General features: G+C 37.3%; 1 pseudogene; it reads right to left on the reverse strand.

Annotated features, from left to right (window-relative positions):
• Nucleotides 1-17,900: 17,900 nt before the first annotated feature.
• Nucleotides 17,901-20,056, reverse strand: LOC143582611 (scarecrow-like protein 8 pseudogene; annotated as a pseudogene).
• Between the last annotated feature and the right edge of the window lie 655 nt (nucleotides 20,057-20,711).

The raw sequence follows: 20,711 nt of genomic DNA on the forward strand, positions 1-20,711 counted from the left end.
TACAGATGATCTTCGATTCTCATTACACTGACCTGGTCAGATTTGTTGAAACTTTGGACATGAAGTCAATGGGACCCAATATTTTTGGGTTGATGAAACAGTCCAGAAAGGGGGCCAAAGTGGTATATCGGGGCTTAAATGCTCTGGTGAAATTTGGACGATTTGCTGAGACTGAAGCTGAGCCTGTCATAGCTTAGGTTGCTGACGAGCATGTGGCACCCGCTCAACCACGTGCTGCAACGTTTGAAATCTCTGATGGCAAGATGAAGAAGAACGCCATCAGACAGTCACTCTTACTAATGCTGAAAAGTTAAAAGCTCTTGAAGCTGCCAAAGCTTTATTTCAGTCAACTGCGCTGAAACCTCCTCAGACAGTTACTGAAAACATTGAGGAAGACGATAATGAAGAACCAACTGCTGATCTCATCCATCGCAAACGAAAAAGGGTTGATCCTAGATCTAGCAAGTTGGACAGTGAAGCCGAAACAACCACCGCTACACCAACACCAACACCAACAATAACCACCAGCCCACAACAACAAACTACTCAACCAGAGTCACATGCTCCAGAAACACAAGCTGAACCAGATACATCTACTACTGAGCCATCATTTCAAGATTTGTTGTTCAGTGATTTTGTTAGCGAATTTGACTTTGATACACATTCCATACACCGACACTACAAATATTCCCTCTGGTTCATCTGGCCCAGCCATTCAGGTTCAGTCAAGCCCAGGTACATCAAGCAAGGTTGCCCAAATTCTTGCCATGCAAGAGATTTATTTTCATAACAAGGGTAAAGGTGTGGTTCTTGAGAATGCCCTTGTAGACATTCAAGCACTGCAACGTCGAGTCTTTGAACTCGAACAAGATTCGGTAGTTAAAGATGTTCGTATTCAGGAACTTGAAGCAAGCAACTCAGACAAAGATTCCAAGATTAAAGAGTTGCAGTCTAGTATGGGAAGTTTAACAGCAATGTATATTGATCTTCAACAAAAGTTATTTCAAAAATTTGGAGATGAATTTAAAATCAATGATGATGTGGTACATCAAACTCCCATTGTTGATCAAGACAAAGACTCTCCTATTCGTCCAGCCGACAACATTCATGAGTCAGAGTCACTAAAGCAATACATGGACGCACCCCCAATCACCAAAGAGAAATCAGACATAATTCAGAAGAAACTGCTTGAAAAAGGAAAGAAGAAACTGCTGGTAATGAAGAACTCAAATCAAAATGTTGAATCATCGGATCATCCAGATAGGTTTGTTGTTACTTTTCAAAAGGGTTTTTCTGATAAATACAGAGATCGATCGGGAGTTTTATCATGGGGTTTGATGCGGATAAGAATATGTGGTGGGTGAAGAGGAAGTCAGGAACCACCGAATATTATAAGAAGATGAAAGACTTTGGTTCCTAGACTAAAGTGGACTTGAGTGACCTCATAAATTCTCCATTCACCAATCCATCTAATGACAAACGTGGTATAAATTTCTGGAACTTTCTGAGACGTGAAGTTGATCGAGGCTTTCCGAACATGACAACTGCAGAATCTTTCTTGAAGAAAGCAAAGGGGGTTAAGGATCCAAGGACGGGAAAGACGATGGTCAGTGTCATGTGGCCTGCTACAAAGAAAGCCACTCACATTCATGTTCCTGATGCAATTCTGGATGGCACACTTGATAACATGAGGTTCTGGTTCTATGACACGTTGACTGCCACTGTTATTATCAAGCTACAAAAGGGGAAAGGTCAATATCGATTTGTTGATCCTAGAGATTTGTTGAAGTTGGGGGAGAGGGATATTAAGACTCTCAGGTAATTCCAGATTGTTCATGATCCTCTTTTTGAAATGGCCGCCAAAGAATACACGAGCATGGTTGCATCTATCATAAGGTACAAGTTTTGGGCAGGTGCGTTAAAGGATGCAGATATTGATTACATAGAGCATGATTGAAGACAAAGCTACAAACCAAGGGGGAGATTGTTGGGCCTAGTTTATGTGGTTTGTACTTAGTTTACATGTTTGAGCTTGGGCTATGGGTTAATATGTAAACCGAGAACATGTTGTTCTCAGTGGGCTTTTGTTTAGTTGGGCTAGTGTTTTGGCTTTCCTATATATAGTTGATATCATGTATAGGGTTAAGGTTGCTCATTCACTTGGTTTTAACATTGTGTATTGTAAGTGCTTAAGCACCCGACGTATCTAATATACGTGTGTTTTGAAGCAATACCGTGTTACTATTATTTTCTTGCTCGTGTTCTTGAATCACCAAGTATTGGTATTCCGCACCAATACTTGTTATATTGATATTATAATTGTAGTGATCCAGATTCGAGACTTACAATTTCCTTATCATATCTTAATTTATTTTGTCTTTTTCTCAATTATGAATTGTAACGCCTTTTTATGACATTGAATTATTTCAGTTTGAATTATTTACCAATTACATATCTTAGCTTATGAATAAAACTTATTTTATTTAAGTGAATTGTTATTATAGCATACTCCTATTATTTTCTTATTCTCATTCGTCATAAACAATTTTTATAATCTCAACTTTTAATGAGTTTTTCCTTTAGATTTTCAAGATTTATACTTTTATGATAAAAGATGTTTTAGAAATTTCATTGTCTCATTTAAATCCACTACAATTTTTAAGATATTTTATACATTGGTGATTTTCTAGTTTTATAGGTAAAACTTCTTAAAACCCTTTTCTCTCTCAAAATCATGTCTTTCAAATATTTTGTAACCCACATAATGGAACGAGTTACGTGGATCATCCGACGATCTAAGTAATTAAGGGTCGAAACGTAATTATCCAAGTCTTCGCATGGAAATCATAAAACAAACAATTGTGTGTCATAATATAAAATTGAAAGTAGTCCGAATGACAGTACAAATGTAGAGACGATAAGGACTTGGTGGATACGCCGTTGGTACATCCTATATATAAGTAGCCTTATCGGATTTTCATGTGGAGCGTTGTTTCGACTATTCAAGGTTCCCTATTATGATTAGTTTTAAATTATATTTTTAAAAATTTCCTTTCCTCAAAAATTTAATGCTTTTGTTTCGGTATTCTATAATTTCGGGACGAAATTCCCAAAAGCAGGAGACTGTAACAGTTCAGATTTTCCATTTAATACTTTGTACCCATTACCGGACCCGTCTCGATGTTCAGAAAATTTTAACAAATTGTTTATTAATTGTTATTAATTATTATTTTGTTATTAATTGTTTATTATATATATACCAGTAGGGGCCTGCGCGATGCGGCGGCGGCGATCCACAACACAGTTATTTTGCCGCTTTTCCTTACAAGAAAACGAGATTAAAATTTGAAAGCGCAATCTTGGCTCGCCTTTTAAACCGAGCTGAAAAGTTGAGCTTAAGCTTAGGTTCAACCTAATACACATTATATAACGGATTTAACTAAACACAAAATAAGTTTAACAGAATACATAACAAGTTCAAATCAAGTTTAAACCAACACATGTAAAACCCGGTACAAAATAAGTTCATTAGCATCCAAACCAACTCAACAATGAATGATATCGCCCTGTTAGTAAGAAAAAAAACACTTGTTATTACAAGATAGGTATGCATGTGTAGGTTTAAGATTGCTAGAATCATGATAAAATTACCAATTCTAGTAGGGATGGCAGCAGAACCCAAACCTGATCGGAATACTCGAAACCCAAACCTCAGGGTTTGGGACATGTTTGAGATTAGTTTTGAATTTTTTGTGGGTTTGGGACATGTATGGGATTTCTGATATACCCGATTACCTAATAATGTTAACCCATTACCCGATTATATGCTCGATGTACCTGACATAACTTTTTGTTAAATATTTATTTTATGCAATATGCATTAGAAAATGGCAAATTATAGATATATTATCAATCAGTTAAAAACAAATTAAAAACTTTTCACATACCATATCTAGTGCAGGAATTCGACTTTTGACTCTTCACATTTTACAACTAATCTAAATATATCATTAACAAATCCTTTATGTTAATAATTGTTTACAATCGACTGGTTATATTCTGTAAAAACCGATAGAAACCCGGCAGTGTTTAGGCCGTGTATAGCCAATGTGTATTTTTAATTAGCTAACGGGATACCAGAAACATGATGGATCCCCGAAACCCAACAAGTACCCGATTAATACATGTTGGGTTTCGGAATACCTAAACTCATCCCAAACCCGACCCATTACCATTCCTAAATTCTAGGTTTATTTAGAAGAATGTGAAAAAAATATATATTGAAGTAATATAATCTCAGATAAACCGAGCCAAGCTCACAAGCAAAAGCAATCCAGTTTGGCTCGTTAATCCGGCTTGGCTCAGCTTCAAACCGAGCCATAATGTTTAAAATTTCTTAATATTTAAAACGAATAACTTGTCACCTTGTTATTGAAGTTCCAACGACCTCTACAAGTAAGTATGTCTCCTCCATTTCCAAACTTTTAACTGCACTGAATACAATGAAAATTAAAAACACTGAAATCAGTCAACAAATTTGAATCGGGTCAAAGAATGAAATCAAGTCACACTTTTATTTCTGGTAGGTTAAAATTCAGTAGGTCTTAGATAGAGTGTATTTTAACATTTACTTCAAGTGTATTTTAGGAATATAAATTAATTTGTGTTGCCTATTATGGGCCAAATTGCGAGCCACAAATTAATGTAGTTTACGGGTCAGAACTGTAGGGGATCAGTTGATGGTCTGTTTCGGCACAAGACTGCCTTAAATCAAATTAATAAGCTTCATATTCGTTTTCATGTAAGAAGTAGTTTCGGAATCATTTAGTCATTGTGCAGACCGATTAAAAAATTAATTCAGTTTTGAATCATTTACCATTCATAATTAATAAACCTATATGTATTAAACATTTGGGTTATAATTTATATACAAATATTAAGAAAAATCAAGAAATTATGATTTCATTTAAACGAGCCAAAGAACAAGCTAGCTAACCAATTCTAACAAGCAAGACAATGAGCTGAGCTCACATTGCCTTGATAGAAACAGAGTCAACTTGGCTTATTTACCTAACAGGTACCTTTTTGAAATTGCATATTTTTATCCGAACCAAAGTGAAACCTTTTTAAAATTGCCTGTCTTGACCCGAACCAAAACGGATAATGGCTTGTTTTGACCTGAACCAAAACGGACACCTTTTTAAAACGACATGTGTTGACACGAACCAACTCAATACTTTTTTTAAAACGGCCCATTTTGACACGAACCATATAAAATATGGCCCATTTTGACCCGAACCAAATAGGGCAAAACCAATTGAACCAAACCATGTACTTCAAAGAAACAAACTAAAACATATACTTACAAACAATGATTGGAAGTAAAGCCTAATTTATCTTCCCTTTTCAAAGATATAACAATTGTTCCAGAACCCATTTTAACTACCTGTTACATAAACAAAAAACAATATTTAGTATATTGTTACACTCTAAAAAGATTCAAAATTTTATTATTCATGGCATTCTAAATTTCTAAAAATTGCGCCTGCTTTTAAGGAAGACGCTGCAGGTGCGCTTCGACAGGAAAATAAAAACACCTAGGCGCAAAAAAGCAATACTTTTAATAACTACTTTGAAGTTTATATTATCGTATATTTAAATGTGGCAATTTTAATCTTTATAACAAATGAAAACGTAAACATGTTAACATACCTCTGTTTCTGCAATAAACTTCTCAAAAACACACATAAGCCCGTTCCATCTAATAGTTTTTGTAATATCCAGAGTTTCACTTAACTTAATGGAATTTGGCCCAATGTCCAATCTCGTCCTGCACAACCAAAGAAATCCTTAGATTTGATCAGTTTAATTATGCACGTCAAAGACATAATTATAGGCATACAAAAAAAAATTATTCCCTCATGCCTACAAATAATGGTAGATAATATTTAATATTGTTTATCAATTACAAACCGCACCACCCTATATATAATCAACAAATTTTATGTAAATTATAAATGCAACAATCTAATACAAATAAATAAAGGTATTACCATTGGTTGCTGCTGCTACAAAAGCAGCATATCACTACTTTGTCATTAATTGTTGGCCGACTGCTGCATTTTGCATGGTATGTTGTTGCTACAAAGTTAGCACGTTTTAAATATGTCTATTCTGAACTGAAACAAATATGGCCTACACCAAATGACCACTTTTTTGAGTCGGCCCATTCTAGGTGGAACTCATTGACCCAAACCCATATTAAACCAGTCATTGGTCCATGTTTTTTATCACTGTAATAATTACACATTTCACATAAAGTTTAAACATAAAAATTAAGCACAATACAAATTTAAATAAAAGAAAATGAATACTCTAAACTTACTTAACAATGCAAACCTTATATCACATACCATGATTGTTGTACATACAGAAACAGTTGTGTCGGTCAAATGGAACTATGACAGTCACAAAAAACACTGTTTAGAGCAAAAAGGAACAAACGTTGTATGATTTAAAAATTAAATAACTTAGTTAATTATATAAACGTGACTAATTGGGGGGGGGGGGGGGGGGGGGCTATCAAAACCCTAGGCATCCTTGAGATGGGAATGGGATGTTGAAGACCATGAATGAAGCTAGAGTATCCAACTCAGACATGTTATAGTCAAAGTCCTGTATCAGATTTCAACAAGTTAAACCTAAATGTAATGAATTAAAATCTTCTCAACGAATTTTAGCTGTCCTAAATAATACGCTATGAGCATCCAAGAATCATGAGACTATTGAAAATAAAAAAAAAAAAAATGAAACCCACTACCTACTTAACGATGGTTGTCTTCAATCTAACCCTTAGGAGTTTCGATAGGTCCCTTCAAACACCAATTACACCTTCAAAACATGGATATAGATCAGTATCTATCGATTAACATCATTAACTGAACCTAAGAAAACCATTAAACATACCTCTCAAAGTCGCAATCAGAACCCTAGGCCGGCGGTTCCTCACGCTTTCTCGAATTTAATCCAAATCGAATGTAATACAAGTACCATATGATCGATTGTTACTCCCATTCAACGATTTCAGCATGGTTAGATGCGATTTAGGGTTTCTTGTAGTGCCCATTTCTCTCAGCTAGTCTCTCTCATCTGTATGTGTCTATATATATAACTTCATTTATATACAATTTACACCCTAAACTATACTTTAACCCCAAGTTATTTCCATCTTCATAGTTCAAGGACCAAAGTGCAAATATACCATATTTTTATCAGAAACCCATTAACCCAAACCCGTATCCATGTTCATACCCGTATACGAGTATCAATTTTCTTTTCTTGAAGCTTAATACTCGTCCTAATCAGGGAATTGAATCATGCATTTTATTCTCCTTGCCATAACGAGCTCCTCGACTGTTGTAATTAGGTAAACAGTGTCTCTGTTAGTGCACTGTTTTGATCGTCTCGGTCTTTCTAATTAATGTAATTTATATTTATTAATATAAAGGGCATTTTGATAATTTACCAGTCCCATTCGTTATGTTTATCAGCTCATTCGTTAAGTATGTTTAACGAATGATGCTATACGTTATTGTTATTGTCCATTCGTTAAGGATGTTTATCGAATGGACCTAATCGTTATTGATTAGTCACCATTCGTCATGGAATGTTGACGAATGAGGTATAGAGAATGAGTCATTCGCTATACTATTTATCTTATGTATGTAATGAAGAAGAATGAATCCATTCGTTGCGGGATGTGTAACGAATGAACTTCATCTTCTATATATATGTTGTTCATGCCTACGTAATTTAATGAGTGTTCTAATTAATTATTTTATGAGTCGTTACTCTGCCAAATTGTCATCTCACACTAACACTTCGTTCAATCTAACCTATTGATTACTTACACATATCAGTAACTAGATCCTAGATCAATATCAATCATGAATTGATTAGTATTAAGCTCCATCATAATTGATGCAAATTGGCTATTCTAATAAACCGGCCTAACCTAATTCGGGTATTATACCATAGAGCCAATCATAGTTCAATTATTCCCGTCTGCACATTGATATAACCAGCGCCAACGAAAGTCCTCTAGTTAGTTTTATTATCATCGTTTGCTCGTACCAGTTTTGATTTGCGTTGTGCCGGCTTTGTTTATAACAAATTATCTATCAATTGATCATCATTCTAGGTATTTTTTTACAGCAATAAGTTATTCTTTAAGCTCTAAACATTAACCCTATGGTTAATTTTCCAATCATGTAACGATTTGGCCGATTATGAATTTAGGGTTTGTAATAATCTATGTGGTGTTTATACCAACTAACACCCTTGCCCAGGTGGCTAGAGTGTATGTGCTTAAGACTCTGCTTGGCTGAGGGGGGGGGGGGGTTTCGAGGCACCAGCCCGTTTTTGTCCCTGTACCGGCCGTGGCACAATAGGATCAAGCACCACAACAACAAAAACCACAAGACCACAACAAGCGGCACCGGCCGTCGCAGAACTTGCTTATGACAAGAAACACAACATGTGTGCTTTCTTACAAGAAGAATTTGTGGGAGGTGACATGTTTGGGGATGCGATCACATTTTTACGTCGCTCGCGCATTCATTATGCTATTTCCGCTAATGTCCCTGTAGATTTTAGCCGGATTTGTCCATTTTGGGATACAGCTCGCTACGTTGACGCTGAGAAGTATATTGTTGTTATTGTGCAGAACAAGAGCATCAAGATTGATGCTGACGTGATACGTCAGGTTCTCTGTTTTGCTGACACGATAGACCACCAGTGTGAATTGACAGGATGTTAATATGAGGTCTGTTTCAGAGATTACTCTACACAGGCGACCTTAACCGTTCCCAATAAAATAAGGCATACTTTTGCGAACAATACAAGTATCCGCTGCATGTTCTTATACATTGCCTTGGGGGACGTAAAGGTGGATTCGACGAATGCAGGATCATGCTGTAATTTTCATTTGTTGAATTGATATTGAACAAACCATTCAATTTATCTGAGCTTATATTTTATCATGTAAAGAAGAATTGTCTAGTCAAGCATCGGATGAACAAATTTCTGATGTATCTGCGCTTTCTACAGCTCATCATTAAGGATTTGAGATCTTGTGATTGATCAGACGTTGATGGATGATGTTTGAGTCTTGGAACATATGACAGCTAACACTATGAAATGTATGAAGACATATCGAAAGCAAACATTTGAGGATAGACCAAAGTGCAAGTGATTGATTGGCTATTTGGTGAATCCTAATTATGTATGTCCTTCTAATAATCGTTGGATCCATGATGATTCGGATTATGAACGTGAAGAAGGACTAGGTGGGAACAACAACGAGAATGATGGTGGTGATGGTGGTAATGTGGAAATAGGGGAGATAGGAGACAGATTGTGGTTGAGGCGGCTGCTTCTAAGGTTGCTCAACGAAAGAGGAAACACAAAGCTGTTATGAAAGACCAACCACCGAAACGACGTGTTACGAGGGGAAGCGGTGTAGAAATTGGTCCTCAAGTACCAAGGTCGGCTGCTCAATAAGTACCGGTGCCGCCGCCTACTGTTAGCACCCCGGCCATTACTCTCATGACGATGAAATTTATAGATACGAGATTTGCTTTGATTCCACAATCGTTGCTATCTCTTATGCCGACCTCTCCGATTACAACGATGGTTACTTCTCTTGTCCCGAAAACAATGCAAATGCAGCCGTCTACTCTATCATTTATGGGGTCAATCGTCCTCAGGGTCCCGTGCAACACGTGCCTCCTTCGTGTCATACTTTTCCTGTTGCTCAACAGATGGACATGCAGTTGAGTTTGATCCACCTACAGGAAAATCAAATGGCTACTGACCGTCAAATACAAGACCAAATGCGGTTTGATCAACGCAAATTGGTTAGTCATATCGCTTACTGCCAAAATGAGAATAAAGAGTTGCGAGCAGTTGTACGTTTGCTAGTCCTAGTAGTGTTGATGTTGGTAATGATCGACAATTGGTAGTGTATCAATATACTACCAATGTTACTCCAATCGAGCCGATCAATGCCAACACCATTTTATTTATGGATTATGAGAAAGGGATTGTGATGAGTTTGGCGAATGCGGATGAGATCGAGGAAGGGGAATTTGTGGATTACTTTTTGTCTCGAGATCAAATCATGTTATTATTGGGCTTGAACGACGAAGAATTGGATGTGTTGGAAGCTGAGGAGGATGTTGAGGTAACTGACGATGATGAAGGATGATTTGACACGAGTATTCCATCTGGGGAGACGTCGTTTATTTATGAAGATATTGAGGTCGAGGATGTGACAACAGAGGAATATCCTTATCTATACACACCTTTAAATGTTGGTCAGGGTGTTCCATTCTTCACGTATGAACACGTTCACGCTGATTAAGAACAACTGGAGAAGACCATGAAGAAGAAAGCGAAAGTGTCGAAAAGCGAATCGGGTTCAAAGGATCCTGTTTTCGAGGACATGTTCGGGGTACGTAACAAACCTCGTCTTTCTAAAACTATTGAAGCATACAGGTACGTTGACAGGGAACATGAGACGGAGGTCAAAGCGCGTGCAACTGCTCATCAAAAGAAACCTTCAAAGCATTGAAGACCGTCAAAGGTGACATTGTATCGTGGCTATATGATTCGGACATAAAGGTATGCATAATTAAATGGGAGAACGACGTTTGGTACTTTCAATACATTACTGACGTTCTCACATTTCCGAGGTGGGATGTACGGACTCTCGCTAATCGTTCGTTTGTAAATCATGGTGGAAATCAACTGGCAGGATGGTTTCATCAACATCTTCTGTTTGAGGTCAATCACGGGTTTAAGTTTTTCAAGCCACAAGTGCCAACGAGAAAGTATATTGACGAGATAGACCCGAGGACTGGTTGGAGAAAGCTTGTGTTGAAGGTTAAGCCGAGACGCACGATGAAGCGAGTTCATGTGAAGACGTTTCCGCAAAGTCTTTACAGGACATTTAACAGGTGGTATTATGACAACCGTACCGGCGAAGAAGTCATTGTTCTGGGAATAGGTCTGAAGACGGAATTTATACGAGCCATCGATCCGATGTGGCTCGTTAACTTATCAGATACGGATAACGACTTGTTATTCAAGAACAAGATTTTGTTTCCCGACGTCGAAGATTATGATCGTGCTATGCAATTCCAGCGTGTTGTTCGTGTTTGTAACGCATTTGGAGTTCATAGCTGTGTTGATTGGAAGTCTTTGTATATAATGTAATTTATATTTATTAATGTAAAGGGAATTTTTGTAATTTACCAATCCCAATCGTTATGTTTATCAGTTCATTCGTTAAGTATGTTTAACGAATGATGCTATACGTTATTGTTATTGTCCATTCGTTAAGGATGTTTAACGAATGGACCTAATCATTATTAATTAGTCACCATTCGTCATGGAATGCTGACGAATGAGGTATAGCGAATGAGTGAGGTATAGCGAATGAGTCATTCGCTATACTATTTATCTTATGTATGTAATGAAGACGAATGAATCCATTCGTTACGGGATGTGTAACGAATGAATTTCATCTTCTATATATAGGCTATTCATGCCTACGTAATTTAACGAGTGTTCTAATTAATTATTTTATGAGTCGTTACTCTGCCAAATTATCCTCTCACACTAACACTTCGTTCAATCTAACCTATTGATTACTTACACATATCAGTAACTAGATCCTAGATCAATATCAATCATGAATTGATTAGTATTAAACTCATTCATGCTCTCTCTGAATCTTGTTGATGCGAATTGGCTATTCTAATAAACCGACCTAACCAAATTTGGGTATTATACCATAGAGGCAATCATATTTCAATTATTCTCATTTGCACATTGATATAATCATCGCCAACGAAACCCCTCTAGTTAGTTTTATTATCATCGTCTGCTCGTACCAGTTTTGGTTCGCGTTGTGCTGGCTTTGTTTATAACAAATTATCTATCTATTGATCATCATTATAGGTATTTTGTTACACTAATAAGTTCGTCTTTATGCTCTAAACATTAACCTTATGGTTAATCGGCCAATCATTTAACGATTTGGCCGATTATGAATCTAGGGTTTGTATTTTGATCTGGATTGTTTGGTCTGCATGTTATAATAATCTGTTTGGTGTTTATACCAACTAAAATCCAAGCCCAGATGGCTAGAGTGTATGTGTTTTAAGACTCTGCTTGGCTGGGGGAACGGGTTCGAGCCACCCCCAACCCGTTTTTGTTTCATTTTTGGTAACAATTCATTTAAGGTAATATACTAATATATTTTATCATTTAAATTATATTATTATTATTATAAAATTATAAATATAATAATTAATCAGTATTTTATTAAAACCGACATTTTAACTATTCACTTTTCCGAACCTTGGTTAATACATATATATATGTGTGTGTGTGTGTATATATATATAATATTTATATATATAAATAAATGATTTTTAGTATTAAAGATTTAAAAAGGGTTTTTAACTTAAAATACATAAATAAATTATATAAATATCTTATTATTTTTACATGTTAAAATAACTATCGTTCAAATATTTTCCAAAAAAATGTATTTTTAGTTTAAAATAAATATTTAAAACAAATCTCTTTATATAATCTATCAAAAAATTATAAATATTTGTTTAAGTATTTTATTTATAATTATAACTTTATATAATTAAAAATATACTATTTATTATAAACTTGATAAATAAAAGTAATACAAAATAATAAAGTTAATAATAAATTTAAGAAGTAAATAACTTTCGCAAGAACACACCCAATCATCAAATTCGCGAATCTCTATCGAGTTATAGATCCGTTATTCAATTCATATTTATTTCCGCAATTATTTTTAATTAGAATTTCTCGTCGGTAATCCCCGAAGAGTGTGATCTATCCTTTTCTTATCAAATCGTTCTCGCTTTACTTATTTGATAAGGTGAGGACATGTGCGTATCATATTATATTTTCATATTATCTAGTATTCACAATTGCAAATTGTTTAATCGTTGTGTGTATATCAATTAAATGCCTAACTTGCTACATGTTTAAATGTTTATTTGATCGCATTCGGAGATGTCCATCATAATCACATTAATAGTATAATCATTCGAACGTCGTAGTAGCCAAAGCTCAATTTACAAGGCAATGGTTTTACCGACACCCTTAATTGCTCAATGGATTTAATTTTTATCTCACAAAGGACAGTTTTGCACTTTTGTATTATATTGTAGTTAAACTAACTGGTGTTTCACGCGCTCAACCTTGTGTTGACAAAACTATTTTATTTTTTACGCATATGCAGGTTATCATTTAAATTGATTTCATGATCGGTGAAAATTTAGGATGGCTTATGTTAGAAAAAATATTATCAAGACGATAATCAAGACTTAGTTTCAAATTTGGACTTCTGAATTATCATGTTGCCTTTATTTTTAAATTTATGTACTTTGTTTGTTTGGATTTATTTGGATATTTAATATAAATTAATAGATATTGACACTTTAAATTATTGCATGATACTACCTTGAGAGCCGCGAACAATCAGTTCGTGCCCCGGCATTTCCGCTTTAGGTTGGGGTGTGACAATTTTCTTTGGACTACATCGCCCAAGAAACTTTTCAGTTGCAGCATACACTTTCGCAACGGACATAAGGGCATCCCATGTTTTGGACATTCAATCACGACCCATTAAACATCTTATCAGATCTTTACTACGAACGTTTTGCCTAAAAGCTCCTCTCATCATGTCCTCACTGATCCCACCAATATTTAAGCCATCGTTAAACCAAGTAATAAAGTCTTCTATAGATTCATTGGCACGCTGACAACGTTCAAAATTTCTGAGGGATCTCGCGTATGCTTCTTCTGTTGACTGAAATGTTGTGAAAATTTTTCCACCAGATCATTCCAACTTTGAATCTATCCATCCGACAATTTCTCAAACCAATGGGCGGCTCCTGTTAGCGTAAACACAAACATATGACACCAATGAGGAAAAGTTCACCCGCTTACTCCTTTTACCGCTGTGAAAGTCAGAAGATGATCACTAGGATCGGTCATCCCATCATATTTCCCTAAATTACTAGTGATCTTCTCATTAACAGGGAAAGGAGCAGTAGCTATCCAGGGAATGAACTTAGACTTTTCTGCAAATGTTACGGGTCGGTAAGGCTTCGTGAAATCTACCTCCGCATCACTGCAATATTCATTATGTTTAACAAGCATCCGCGGATAGCTTGTTTTTTCTCGACCATAGGTCCTATCATCACTTGGATAATCATCATTATCCCCAAGATACGTGCCATCATGATATCCACGAGAGACACTAATCTGATCGTACGTGTGTTTACGAGATATGCTTCTATCCACACGACGACCTCTGTCACGAAATCCTTCCTTCCAATATTCCCCAGAAGCAATCCTAGTCTGGATGCTAGCACCCGTCTAACTACGATGGATTGTAGGAGGAGGATATGGGAACCAGAAGGTGACTCCTCGTACATCAATGGTTTTAGTGGTACCTGTCCTGTACGTTACATACGCTCATACTGTTTAGCAATGCACTCTTGCTCATGTCATAATCATTCTTCCGGAGTTAGAGTTTGTCGCTCTGATATGGTTTAACGATGATGAACCAAAGTCTCATCCCCAAATCTAACTTCCAGATATGGAGTTTTTTGTCGCCGACGATGTTCCACCGTCACACGGCCATCGTCCGCCGGACTAGGACCACCAAAAATGGCTGAACGCTTAGCTGCTCCAGGAGTACTAATCAAATTTGGTTGGATCTGACTCATGCTACCCAAAAATTACGTTGAAAGTGTTATTATAGACAAAAAAAAACACAGATGAAGCCAATGAAAAAATACGGATCTAATCCATATTAGGGTTGATCTATATTTCCACCGGGTAAGGGTTAACGGGTGAAGTTAGGTTAATATAAGCTAAGAATAGAGCTAGATCGAATTTGTATCCTGCAAAACAGATCACCGTGAGATCATTACGGGAAAGACAAGATGGGGGGCTTCCTGTAGCCACCCTCTAATGTGAGAATAAGTTGTCATTCTTCTTGGAGAGAGAAAGTACTTAATTAAAGTGATTGATCTAATATAGGAGTTGTGAATGAATACCTCATCATGCTTGAAGAAGTAATTATATCCGGGAGTGAAGGAATATGATTGGTAGAGTTGTTACTGTCCAGAAGATGCTTTTTCCTACCAGACGAGACACATGGCTGGTTTTGATAGAGAGCACCAGCTGGCCATGTGCTAAGTCGTTAAGGAAAGTCCAGTTGGCTCCTCTAGGTTGGCTTCGCCATCACATGTTCTTCATAAAGGGGGTATACGTCGCTATCATGGAAAATTTTTGCAAGCTTCTAGAAGGACATTGTACAACTAGTTTTTCCTCCAAAGATTTGAATTCATTCTTATTTCATGTTCTTCCGCCTGCAGGTATCTCCTGCGGACGGCTTCCACGATTTCTGGAAAAATGTTTGAACCTTCTATTTCTTTGCGGATGACTCCTGCGTGTACAATGAGAGACCCACGGGATTTTCTATTTGGTTTCTTGGGTCATTTTACTACCCAACCTCTATACTTTTCAGCGTAGATGCAGTGGCCATATGATTTTAGTAATCCCTCCTTATGAAGCACATGAATGTTTTGCTAGTTACATATCTAAGATTCTAAGTTGACAACAACATGGATGACCTCTGAAGATATTCGACCGGGTTCCACTAAACCCGGCTTAAACAATCCGACTAATGACTTCACATGGGTGGATCACAAGGAGACAAAAGAAATGTTTTACCTTAACCAATAAGAATACTAGACGTAACTATCACATTATGTTAGGGTGTTAATAAGGTGGGGAATGGGGAGCGAAGATGTGAAAGGTGGCATCAAACCTAATCTCTCTAATTGTAAAATAACAAAGAGAAAAAGACTCATGTATGCTCTCACTCTTACTAACACTCATGCTTTCATACTAATTTCCTCTAAGAGCCAAATCTGGATTCTCACGTTGAAGGATGGTCACATGTAGAACCCCCGTTTTGTGGTGAGGCTGAATGTATATGTGTTTTGGATTGTTATTGACAATCACTAATAGTTTCATCAAAGAGATTAGATTGTGGAAGTGTTTTTAGTATTAGATGGACTGTATGTAGAATTTCTTCTTCAATCTTTGCTAAAAACCACTGTTGCAAAAATCCTGACTAGGCGCCGACTAATCCCCGATTAATCGTTAATCCCCACCCCCACTGATTAATTTTGGGCTAGGCTCGGCCAATTGTCAAATCCGGCCAAAATCGTGAATAATCGGACTTAGTCGGCGTTTTCTGGCTAGGTTCCGGCCAAAATCGAAGGTTACCAACGAGATTCTAGCCAAATTCAACGGTTTCCAATGAGACTCCGACCAATTTCCGACCAAAATGTATATGTCAAATATGAAAATGAAAACTATAAATATAAAAGTGTGTGTATTTAAAACTGAAATTATACATTAAAGTCTGATCCGATTAAATCGTTAGTCTTCACTCTACCGCTTGACTAGCGCCTACAGATTTCTACAACACTGGCTAAAACTAGTAGTTGGTCCAAACGAAAATCCCTGAAAAGATATATTTACAAATCAAGGTAAGCATGGTAAAAGCTTACTTAAGATATCTAATTATAAACCAATGAACAGGGTTGTAAGTCAAGCTAAGTATGTTAAAAATTTACATAAATCCTTTCCTTTTCCTTTTCTCTTAAAAATGTGAGATATTTCTTCAGAGTTTCAACTGCCTTACGTGTTAAAATATAACTTTGATCTTGAAGTTAGAAAGCGGTTAGCAAATAACTAACAACAAAAATAAGGCTTTCGTAAAAGATTCACGTACATGTAATAACTATAAGAAATTCGTAAGGTGAGAGAAAATATGTTAAAATAATAGAATCATAGTGAAAACTCAAGTCTAGCCTTCACAAAATAAATCAAATGCATTATTCATTTGACCTTGTAACCAAAATCCACATTTAAACAAAAGAATACTTTATTGAGGTACCATAACTAGCATATTGAGGCTTGCTTAAATGTGGGAAAAACCCTAAGGAATTTGTTGTACGTATAGATTTGATTGTAAAGTCACTTTTTTCTACAATTCTTCCATAAGTAAAGATCCATTAATATCTTATACCTAGTGGAGCTTGTAGTTGAAGTTTTTTTCTTTTAGTGTTAGGTAGAGTCTTAATTAAAATATAAGCATATGGTACAATATTATTATTTGTTTAGAAGTGTAGTTAAACACTATGGAAAGCTAAAACCTAAAAACCATGATTTTTTTTTCTTTCAGACAACACTAAACAGGTAAAAGGTTTAACAGCTTTCTTACCAAACAAGGACTATTTTGGGTAGAAAAAATAAAGCAATTAAAATTTCAGGTTAAACGGTTCGATTAAATTCTTTTTTTAGTTTAGGTAACCTATAACATATAACTTATTTAGACGGGTATTAGTTTAGCTACGAAACTTCATGGTGTTACCAAATCTAATTCAGATATGCATTTGTATATCGATATTCATAATAACTTTATAACAATAATCTTTCAAGGGCAATGAAGACATGAAGTTGTAAGAATTACATTTCCCTCTACGAGGTTAGCTTCCACTAATTTTTCTATATTAACTTACTAAAGACCGCCTGTCAAACATAAGTTAAATTATGATATAACTGATCTGCTGGTTAACCGGGTATTTATGTGTTACTCGTAACTTATAAACAAAGAGTAATATTAAACAAAAGATACACAAAAAGTGAAGTATAAATTCATTTAATAGATATATATTATAAACATGATTAAATTCATTATAATAAGTACGTTAAATGAATTACCAAATCGGTCCGGTTGAACGAATCTAAATTGAAAGAAAAAGTTAAAATTGATATGATAGGATTTAAGATTAAAAATTAGTTCAAATATGATGGTACATTGTCGCACTAAACCATATTCCATATTATAATATAATATTTTAACTTTTAAAGTCGATATTACAATTTTTTATATTATTATATCTTTCCTGCTTAATGCCACGCCGATGCCACCGTGAGTGTCCGCCCCTTCCACCCAAAACTAATCCCACCGGCGTCTTCCTTCGCCGTAAAACCCGGGTTCCCACGACTCACTGAGTACACCTTTTGAAGTAACGAGTCGGCATTGAGTTGACTCAGCACTTTGGGCCCGAACCCAGCCATACTCATCCGAACCCTCCATTTCCCAAGAACCTCACATCTCTCAACCCGGTCCCTCCCTTCACACGCAACCGAGTTCACCATTTTCCGACTCAGTCCCTCTTCTATCTTGACTCGGTCCGACTCCCCCCTCCCCATCGTCGCGTCAAGCGACTCCAACAACGCCCCGTAGTACCCCGCCACTTGACTCACTCGCGTCTCAAACGACGCCGTGTTGGCGTTCAGCTCCTGCTCCACCACCGTCACCAACGAGGGCGACAACCCCTTCACGCGACGCAACACTTCGTCCCGCAAATTCTCGGTCGTCACACTCTCGTCGGGCAGCTTATACAGCTTAAACGCGAAATTCACCACCAAAACGTCGTCGGATTCCACCTTCAACGACACCGAATCAAGCTCGCTTAAACTAAAACTCGACACAAAAAGAAAACCTAACATCAAGCTTGTTCGCAAGCGACTTGAGACCATCACCCACAAGATTCAATCCTTCAACACCCCCATTATTAATACCAAAGTCCACAAAAGTAGTGATCTTCAACGAAACCTCCGTCAGCGCGTCCTCGTCACGCGCCGTTGCAAGCGCGTGTAGCAGGTACAAGTACGGAACCCCTTTCCCGACATCAAAATCCACCACATGAATCTGTTTTCCGGCGTCAAGAATCGCCGCATTCGCCGCCATGAAGCCCAGCTTGAAACACACGGATTTGTCATACAGCAGCTGCGTAGCCAAAATGTGTTCTTTTCCGTACAGATCCGACACGGCGGCGGGAGTCAGACCCAGCCGTGCCCGGAAAGCTGACGTCATGCAAAAACTCAACCGTTGTTCCGGCGTACCAGCGGCGTTAGCCACCTGGCCAATCCGGTTCACAATCTCCGACGCAGATTCCGGTTTTCCGTCGGCGATTGCGGCGGCTGCGTCTGAAAACAGCTGAGTAAGACAGATCGTACTCGCCGGAGAAGCAGAGAATGACGCGCATGATGACGAAGAAGATGACGTCGGCGACAGAGAAACCAGGTTGTCCGGTTTGGCCACCGGACCGGCACCGAGAATATTCTGGATGGTCTCCGACCACTCGCTGTTAGTCACACCAGACACGACGTCGTTATCGCCGTCTTCATCGTCTAATAATAACTCTTTCTCTAACTCTTGTAACCGTTTCCTCATCTTTCCTTCCGTTTCTTGACTTTGCCTAGCCGATAAATTATTTAACGGCACACGCGACATATTGCTATTATTATTATTATTATTATTATTATGGAAATTACCCCCCATCACGCCGTTAAAGTTTCCGTTACCGAGATTATTAAAACTGTTTGAACGAAACTGTTGCATCACGGGAACACCGTACCGCGGAACAGACCCAGACACAGACGACGTCGTATGGATACTTACCGACGAAATCTCCGGCGAACTCGTTAAATCAACAACCGGGTTATACAGATTGTAGGGCCGGTGTTTGACGTTCCTTAAGAAGAGCGCTGCTTGCTGTTGGATATGTTGTTGCTGGAACTCAGCTAACGATCGTTTTCCGATCAGGTCAGGTCGCCGGAGACCCATGTGAGAGAAGGAATCGGCGAGGATTCCGGTGAGTGGTGACCGGTAAGGGTTTTGTGGGGTGAGGGTGGTGTTGTTGATCAGAGGGATGAATGGGATTGATCGTCCGGTGTTGTAATAATCGCCAGGGAATCCCGACGACATGATTCCGGTTATATTATTATTATTATCAATTAAATGGGTACTAAAAGAGGGTAGGCATTGAGGGATTTTTGGAAATGAGAGAGAGTTTCGTGAAAGCAAAATTGGTTTTTGATTGATTATGGTGGTGGGGTTTCCAGAGAGAGAGAAAGTGGTTTTGTTTGGAGAGAGATGGGTTTCCAACTGGCTTAATGTCTTGTGATTGCTTTCTTTACATGGCAAGAGCTACGAGGTGTGTGTGTGTGTACTGTGCAACCTTCTTTTAAGTTAGAGATTTGGTTTTGTGTAAAAAACAATCTCTGTATTTAAAATAATATTTCATTAAGAAAACGGTTATTCGGGCATTTATGGTAAATTAATGGACAGTTTTTCTTAAAACTTTCCTATTTGGTTTTATGTTTTAGTTAGGTGGATGTAGGTGCAAATTATTTATTTGTAGGTTATTTTTAGAATACATAAACGTAACAGGAAGCAGAAAGTCTAGATTATTTATGATGATCATCCACGTCATCTTGCCTCCATCTTCCGACATTAATTCGAGCTCTTATCCTACATGGTCAAGTTCATGCATCTCTAGATCATTGTCATCACTATATGGCATGCGGTATAGACACCGCATTGCCGCATACAGTGATGAGGGGTTGTCATGACGGAATTGTGTAAGGTTGAAGAAGGTGAATTGTGTAGAGATCTTCGTGTTGTGGTAAAGGTAGCAGCAAGAGAACCCACCTAA

The sequence above is a fragment of the Bidens hawaiensis genome, unplaced genomic scaffold, assembly GCF_021521415.1.
Source record: "Bidens hawaiensis isolate Kalapana, Puna unplaced genomic scaffold, B.hawaiensis_p1.1 tig00031804_1, whole genome shotgun sequence".
In the NCBI taxonomy this organism is placed as follows: Eukaryota; Viridiplantae; Streptophyta; class Magnoliopsida; order Asterales; family Asteraceae; genus Bidens; species Bidens hawaiensis.